Source organism: Cynocephalus volans, chromosome 13 (assembly GCF_027409185.1).
Source record: "Cynocephalus volans isolate mCynVol1 chromosome 13, mCynVol1.pri, whole genome shotgun sequence".
In the NCBI taxonomy this organism is placed as follows: domain Eukaryota; kingdom Metazoa; phylum Chordata; class Mammalia; order Dermoptera; family Cynocephalidae; genus Cynocephalus; species Cynocephalus volans.
Genome location: NC_084472.1, coordinates 105132972 through 105142453, shown reverse-complemented (window position 1 = coordinate 105142453; position 9482 = coordinate 105132972).

Sequence of the window (9482 nt, the reverse complement as noted above, 5' to 3'; positions counted from 1 at the left end):
TGATGCTCAGAGTGCAGGTCAGACCAAACCAGAATCGCAGAATGTGAGACCCAGTATCACTCTTTTATAGCTTTCTAAGTGATTCTGGTGTGCAGCCATGGTTAGAACCATAGGTCTTAATCCCTCTGGCTGTTTTGTAGACAACACAGGAGCAAGAGTGAAAGCAAGGAGACAGTGTAGGAGGATATTGTAGTAGTCTAGCAATAAGTGATGGTGACTTGGACCAGAAGAGTAGAGGTGGATGTAGTTGAAGTGGTAGGATTCAGGATATAATTTTAAGGTATGGCTCACAAGATTTGCGGACGGATAAGATGTAGAATGTGAGAGAAAGCAAAGAAAGAATGACTCTGCTATTTGGAGTCTGGGCAACTAGCTAACGAGAATGTCACTGGGAAGTGTGCAGATTTGGGTGGGGGGTGGCGGTGAGGTGGGATGGGTGGGGTGGAGAATCAAGAAGTCAGTTTTGGGCTTGTTAAATTTTAACTGCCTCTTAGACATCCAAGTAGAAATGACAAAAAAGGCAGTAGCTACACAACTCTGGAGTTCAAGGGAAAAATAGCATCGTAGATAAACTATTGTGACACATCAGTATTTAAAACCATGGACTTGAGTTCCTCGGGCTGTGATATTGAAATTTTTTTCTGGGATGCCACCTAAAATAATTTTGGAAATCTATGTGCCCAATACATTTTCATCATAAACTTAAATAGTTAAAGTTACATAATTTCTGGCATATTATAAGCATTGCCATTTTTAAAAGTTAAATAGGTTGTATTATTCTTAGAATCTAAATATCATAGGTAAAATTTTATGGAATGAATTGTCATTGTAATTATTAATAGTAGACAATTGACTAAAACACATGTTATAACTTTTTAACATGTCACATATATCTCATATTTTCTTATACTCAATTATGTATTGTCCTCCTTTTTAATGGTTCCTGAACCAATTTTTCTGCCCCCAATTCTGTGAAACTGTTGAAAACTCTGTTTAGTATCTCAGGCTTTCAGCTGCATGTTTCTACTCAGCTTCTAGGCCTTTGGGCTGCCACTTTCAAATTGGCAATTCCTTGAAGGTAAAAGTAGCCTCGGATGTTGGGCCCACCTCTCTGTCTTTCCCTTCCCTTCAGAGTGTAGGCCTGACAAGTTCTCATATATTTTCTGCCTTTACTCATATTTTGTCAGCTTTCACAATTGTTTTTGGTGATAGGATTGCTCAGCAATAAATTAGACTACCTTGCTGGAAGTGGAGCTTTCCTGGATGATTTTTAACAATGGTAATATCAACCACATTCAATGGAGATAGATATCTTGCTACAAAACACCTAATTGTGAGGCTCAAAGCAGGTTAATAAGGTGGTTAGAATTTCCTGACAAGATATAAAGCTATATTGTGAAGCTATAGTATCTGCAGCAATGTGTAATGGCACTAAGATACAGAAAGAGAATAGTGGAACAGCATAGAGAACCAGAAACGTTTCCACACAAATAAGGAAAGCAGATACATGACAGGGAAAGGGAAACAGAAACAAAAAGCAGAGAGAACAAACAGAAAACAAGACTAAACAAGATGGTAGACTTTAAGGTCTAACATAATATTACGTTAAATGTGATACACCAGTAAAAGGCAGAGATTGGCGGGGAGGATTAAAAAATGACCCAATTGTATGCTGTCTGCAAGAAACTCTCTTCAAATATAGTGATAGATGTTGTAGTGGATTGATTTATGTCTCCCCCAAACTCATTGAAGCTTGAGTTGTATCCCGCAAGTTTTATGTATTAGGAACTTAGTCCCTGCTGTTACTGTTAAGAGGGTGGGAAATCCTATTATGGTAATTGAAAGGTGGAGCCTTGAACAGGTGATTGGGTTATAGGACCATGCAGCAGTGAATGGATTAAAAATGATGGTCAGGGAATGGTTCTGAGGACTTTAAAAGAAGAGGCAAGTCTGGCTTTCTCTTTCTCTTGCTCTGTCTGCTTCCACCATCTTGCAATGTGAGGCCCCTGGGTCACTGTTGCTGCCACCAGATGGACTTTGGACTTCCTGGTCTCAGAAACTGTAAGCAATAAATGTCATTTTCCTATAAGTCACCCAGTTTCAGGTATTTTGTTATAAGCAACACAAACGAACTTATACAGATGTACATTGAATGTAAATGGATGGAAAAAGAATGTATTGCGCAAGGATTAATTAAAAGCATGAGTGGCTATATTACTATGAGGTAAAATACACTTCAAAGAAAAATGGCAGAAACAGAAAGGGATGTTATATAATGATAAAAGGGTTGATCTACCAAGAAGTCAAAGCAATCCTAAATGTGTATGTACCAAACGACAGATCTGCAAAATATGTGAGGCAAAAATTGTTAAAACTTAAAGAAGAAACAGATAAATCCACAATTGTAGCTGGAGACTTCACACCCCTCTCCCAGCTGTTGATAAAACAACTAGACAGAAAAACAGCAAGGGTATAGACCTCAACAATACCGTGAACCAACAAAATTTAACCCGCATTTATAGACTACTGCTACTACACACAACAGCAGCAGATTTCACGTTCTTTTCAAGTGTACAAGGAATATTTACCAAAATAGACCATCTTCTGAGCCATGAAACAAACTTCAACAAATTTTAAAGCATTGAAATCGTACAGAATATGTTGTCTGTTCACAATGCAATCAAACTAGAAATCAATAAGTGAAAGATAACAGAAAAATCTCTAAACACTTGGAAACCAAACAACACATTTCTAAAAATCTCTGGGTCAAAGAGGAAGTCTCAGGGAAATCAAAATGTACATTGAAAGGAATGAAAATAAAAATGCAACATATAAAAATGTGTGGGACACAGCTAAAGCAGTGCTGAGAGGGAAATTTATGGCTTTAGATGCATACGTTTGAAAAGAGGAAAAGAATCACAATTGGCTCTCTTGCTCAGCCATTCTCACCATATGACACCCTGCATCACTGTAGAAGAAGGCCCTCACCAGATGCATCCCCTGGATTGTAGACTTCTCACCCTCCAAAACTGAAATGGCTAGTGATGAGCTCAGAGAGATGCAGAAAAATTTGACCAAAGAGGCCATCAGACAGCATCAGATGGCCAAGATGGTGGAACCCAGACTGACTTATTCACTTGTGGCAACTGTAAAAAGAATTGCACTTGCAGGTACAAATCCATAGTGCTGATGAACTGAAGATAACATTTGTTATCTGTAATGGAAATCAAAGGAAGTTCCGTTGAGTTGGAAGAATTGGCAAAATGTCTGGACCATTAAAAAAATTGATTTTGTAATTAGCTTTAAAACCAGGACAAGCAACTAGTTTTTTTGCAAGACATATTTTTAAAGCAACATACATCCCTTCAATTAGTCTTTGTTTTTGACCTGCACTTTCTCCCTTAAATGCTTTCTGTAGTTTCAGATCAATAGGGAGAGCATACAATAATTGTATGACATATGTTTCAAAACTTTGTTTTTCATTTTTATAAGTAAGTTGATATTAAATTTGTATCAATTAAAGTTTTGGCAATTTATTATTCTTTTCTTTTCTTCTTAAAGGAAAATGTGCTTTAACTTTTTTATAGTTTGAAACATACACAGTAGAAATTCTGGTAATTCTCTTAACACATAATTGGAAATTGCATCCTTTTCCATATTGGCATGTACCTACAAATATTAAAGGAGGAGAAAAGGTAATATACTTTAAGGCTTACCAGATATGGTGTGTATTCAAATAATATTTGACCAGCTTATCTAAATTGTACATAATGTTTGAACTAGCATATGAATTTGATTTTACTTATTATGTTCATAAGCCTGGGATAATTAAATATTATTTTACATCTGTAACTAATCATGCTCATCATTTCTTGTAATTTCTTATACATGCGTTTTAGTTGTTCTTAATAGATTTTATTTTTGGAAACGTGACTAGACTTTGTTGAAATCAGTTTGGTTTTGTTGTTTATTTACCTGTTTGACTTTTTAGCGTTTTTAGTTTTGCAGAAGAACACTTTTGTAGTTTTAGTAGTTTTAGTAGGCTTTCCATAAATCCCACCACAAGCAAAGAACGAAAGCTTCTGATCATTTTTCCCCTACAGGAAGGCATACTGGGAAGAAAATGTTAGTGTCTTAGTATAGTGCAGTTATTATAAACAGTCATTACTTGATTTTGACTTGGAAATCTATACTTACCAAGTATTAAGCTTAAGGATTGTATAAATCATTAAAATTGTGGTCTTTCCATATGGAGATTGATAGAAAATATTTTTGTCTTGAGTTTTATTTGCTGATGAATGAAATTGTTGAACAAACTGAGTACAGGGGCTATAGCAAATAGTTTTTCAGTTACAGATCTTACCGTTAACTTCCACTTTTTGTTTAAATGTGTACCATTTGTTCTGTTAATAATAATCATAATAAAGTTTTCACATAGGGTACACTTGTTCTAGCATATCTTAAAAACCACTATTGCAAAGTCTACATTTTATCATGCTGATTCTACATTCTATCAGACACCTATAGAAAGACCTCAGTACATGCTTTGCACTCTCCCCTTTTCTCATTTCTTATTGCAAATCATTCTGATGTAAGACAGAAAACATTAAGAATTGGCCCACTAATACCAACCCACTTCTACTTTACCAGTTCATCATTGAACCTTTTATCGGTTCCAAAATAAAGTACATTTTTGAAAGAATGAGTTTAAGAATAATAAAATTAAAGTAGTCACACTCTTAAATTAAGCAATCCATTTTAAACTTTATAATTCAATAAAGTTTTTTATTATTGTAAAAAAAAATCTTAAGCTTTCAGTTCAAGAACCAAGAGAAAGAGGAGCAAGAAGGAAGTCAAGAAAGCAGAAGGAAGGAACTTAAAAGACATGAAGAGAAATTATTAACTTTGAAAATAGGAAAACAATAAAGATAATCAATGGAACATAGAGCTGGTGCTTGGAAAAGATCAATCAGGTTGAAAAATTTTTAACAAGACTGACAAGAAAAAAAGAGAAGACACAAATTTCCAATATCAGGAATAAAACGGGATAACAATAAAGATCTTGCAAATATCGAATAGATAAAGGAATACAATGAACAAATTTACATACATAAATTTGAGAGTTTTGATGAAATGGACTAATTTCTCAAAAAACACTACCACAGTTTTCACAATATAAATTACATAATTTGAGTTAGCCTTATGACTATTAATAAAATGGAATTTGTGGGCCGGCCCCGTGGCTTACTCGGGAGAGTGCGATGCTGGTAGCACCAAGGCCGTGGGTTTGGATCCTACATAGGGATGGCCAGTGAGCTCACTGGCTGAGCGTGGTGCAGACCACACCGTGCTGAGGGTTGCAATCCCCTTACTGGTCAAAAAAAAAAAAAAAGAAATGGAATTTGTAATTTAAAGATTCCCAAACAATACATCTCCAAGCACAGATAGTTTCACTGAAGAATGCTACCAAGCATTTAAAGAAGAATTAGCTTCAATAATGCACAATCTCTTCCAGAAAATAGAAGGGGAAGAAACATTTCCTAATACATCTCATGGGACTAGTATTATCCTGATACCAACACCAGAGAAAAACAGTACAAAAAAAAAAAAAAAAGACAGAGACAGAGAGAGACAGAGAAAACTACAGACCAATATTCCTCATGAATATAGACCCCCAAATCCCCAGCAAAATATTAGCAAATAGAATTAAGAAATATATAAAAAGAATCATACACCACGATCAAGTGGTGTTTATTCCAGGGATGCAAATCTGGTTCAATATTCAAAAATGAATTAATGCAATCCACCATATCAAGAGGCTAAAGGGAAAAAAAATTCACAAAATCATATCAAATCATGCAAAAAAAAAAAGCATTTGAGAAATTCAACATCCATTCATCATTAAGAAAAAAAAAAAAGCTCAGAAAAATAGGAAATGAGGGCAACTTCCTTAGTTTGGTAAAGATTATCTTCAAAAAAACATACAGCTAACAGTTTACTTAATGGTGAAAGGCTAAATATTTTTCCCCTAAGACTGATAACAGGGCAAGAATATCTGCTGTCACCACTCTTAATATAATGCAGGAAGTTCTAGCCAGTGAAATACGACAAGAAAAGGAAATAAAAAGCATATAGATTGGAAAGGAACAGACGTATTGGAAAATAAGATGGTCTTTGTTTGCAGATGACATGACTGTCTACATACAAAATTCAAAGGAATCTATTTTTTAAAACCCCTAGAGCTAATAAACAAATTCAGCAAAATCACAGGACACAAAAAATATACGAAAATCAATTGTATTTCTCTATACTAGCAATAAACATGTGGACATCAAAATTAAAAATACAGTGCTATTTACAATTGCTATAATGAAGAAGAAATCCTTAGATAATTTTGCAAAAAAGAAAAATAAAGTACGAATAACAGCTTACCTGATTTCAAGTTTTATAGCTACAGTAACCAAGACTGTGTGGTATTGGTGGAGGGATAAACACATAGATCAGTGGAACAGAATAGAGGAACCCAGAAAGAGACCCACACAAATATGATTTTTGAGAAAGGTACAAAAGCAATTTAATGGAGGAAAGATAGCTTTTTCAACCAAAGGTGCTGGAGCAATTGGACATCCATAGGCAAAGACTAACCTCAACCTCAGCCTCATACCTTACAAAAATGTTAGCTCGAAATGGATCACACACTTAGCCATTGGGGAAATGCAAATTAAAACCACAGTGAGATAACAATATACACTTATAATGGCTAAAATAAAAATAGTGACAGCACCAAATGCTGTTGAGGATGCAAACAACTAGATCACTCATACATTGCTGGTAGGTATGTAAAAGGGAAGTCTGCTTTGGAAACAGTTTGGCAGCTTCTCTAAAAACTAATCATGCAATGACCACATTCCAAAAGTTGCATTCCTGGGCATTTATCCCGTAGAAATGAAGACTTGTGTTTGCAAAAAAAACCCGTACACAAATGTTTAGAGCAGCTTTATGAATAGCTAAAAACTGGAAACAATAGAAAAATTAACTCAAAGTGGATCAAAGAAATACATCTAACAGCTAAAACTATAAAACTCATAGAAGAAAACAAAAGTATAAATCTTCATTATCTGGGATTAGGCAATGGTTTCTTAGATATGACAGCTAAAGCACATGCAACAATAACAAAAATAGAAAAATTGCTTACCATAACGACAATCTTTTGTATTTCTCAGGATACCATAAAGAAAGTGAAAAGGCTACTAACAGAATGGGAGAACATTTTTGCAAATCATTCATCTGATATCTGATAAGAGACTAGTGCTGTAGATTGGATGCCCCCCCTGAACCTCATTGAAGCTTAAATCCCTACTGTAACTGTTGAGGGTGGGAAATACTGTTATGGTAATTGAAAGGTGGGGTCCTGAAGAGGTGATTAGATCCAAGGACCATGCTGTAGTGAATGGACTAATAATGGTGGGCATGGGTGTGGTTCTGAGGGCTGTATAAGGAGCACATGAGGAGCTATCTCTCTTTCTCTCTGATTCCACCAGCTTACAACATGAGACCCCTGGGTCACTTCACCATTACCAGATGTGTTCCTTGGACTTTGGACTTCCCAGCCTCAGAAACTGTAAGCAATGAATTTTGTTTTCTTTATAAATTTACCCAGTTTCAGGTATTTTGTTATAAGCAACAGAAATGGACTAATACAACTAGTATCTAGAATAGATAAAGAACTCTTAACTACTCAATAATAAAAAGGCAAACCAATAAAAAATGGGCAAAGGATCTGAATAAACATTTCTCCAAATAAGATATACAAATGATCAATAAGCATATGAAAACTTTTGACATCATTAGGCATTGGGGAAATGCAAATCAAAACCACAGTGTGGTACTACATCATATCCACTAGGATGGCCAGGTACATACCTGAGAACAATAAAAACACACATCCATACAAAAACTTGTACATGAATGTTCATTACAGCATTATTCATAATTGCCACAAAGTGGACAAACCCTAAATGTCCATCAACTAATAAATGGATAAACAAAATGTGATTTATCCATACGAAGAAATATTATTTAGCATAAAAAGAAATGTATAGATACATGCAACAACATGGATGAACCTTGAAAGTCACCAAAGACCACATATTGTATGATTTTACTTACATGAGATGTCCAGAATAGGCAAAACTATAGAGACAGAAAGTAGATTAGTGGTTGTCTAGGACTGTTGTGGTGGTGGGGGATCACTGAGGGCAAATCGGAGTGGCTGCTGTGATTACGGGCTTTCTTTTTGGGTTAATGAAAATGGTTTAAAAGTGATTATGGTGATGGTTGCACAATTTTGTGAATATACTAAAAGCGATTGCATTGTATGCTTTACGTGGGTGAGGGGCTAGCCAGGTAGCTCAGTTGGTTAGAGCTCCGTTTATAACACAAAGGTCCAGGGTTCATATCCCCTTAATGGCCAAACAAACAAAAAGTAAATGGGTGAATTTTATGATATATGAATTATACCTCAATAAAACTGTTACATAAAGAAAATGGAAACAATCCAGGTATCCTTCAATGGGAGAATGGTTAAACTTGTATGTCCATCTCATGGAATATTACTAAGTAATAAAAATGAGTAAACTATTGATACATGCAATAATCTGGTTTAATCTGGCAGATTATGCAGAAGGTGAATCTCAAATGGTGACATACTGTGTAATTTCAATTATATAACATTCTTGAAAGACACAATTGTATAAATGGAGAATTGATTAGTGGTTGTCAGGGCTTAATAAGGAAGGGGTAGGGGCAAGAGGGAAGAAGGTGTGGCTACATAAGGGCAACTTGATGGAAATGTTCTGTATCTTGACTGTATTAATAACATTGGTATCCTTGTGATATTGTACTATAGTTCTGCAAGAAGTTACCATCAGGGAAAGCTAAGTGAACATAGGAGTTCTCTGTATTATTTTTATAACTGCATGTGAATCTACAAGCATCTCAAATTTTTTAAAAAATTTTCATTTTAAAAAAGTTTCTTTTTAACTCAGTTGGTTAGATTATGGTGTTATAACACCAAGTTCAAGGGTTTGGATTCCTGTACTGGCCAGCCACCAGAAAAAAAAAAAAAAAATGTAGCTGGCTGGTTAATTCGGTTGGTTAAAGCATGCTGCTGAGAACACCAATGTCCAGGGTTTAATGCCTGTGGCCAACTACATGCACACTCAAAAAGTTTCTTTTCTTAGAGATATATTCTGAAGTGTTTATGGATGAGATGATACAATGTTTTGGATATAGTTTTAAAATAATTTAGCGAGTGTGGGAGGAGAGTAGTTAAATGTGCAAATGAGCAAAATTGGCCATGCACTAATAATTATTGAGTCTAGATAATGAGTATGTGGAGGCTCAATACACTGTTCTCTTTACCTTATACATAGTGGAATTTTCACAATATGTGTTTAAACATATATTACAATATGATTAAT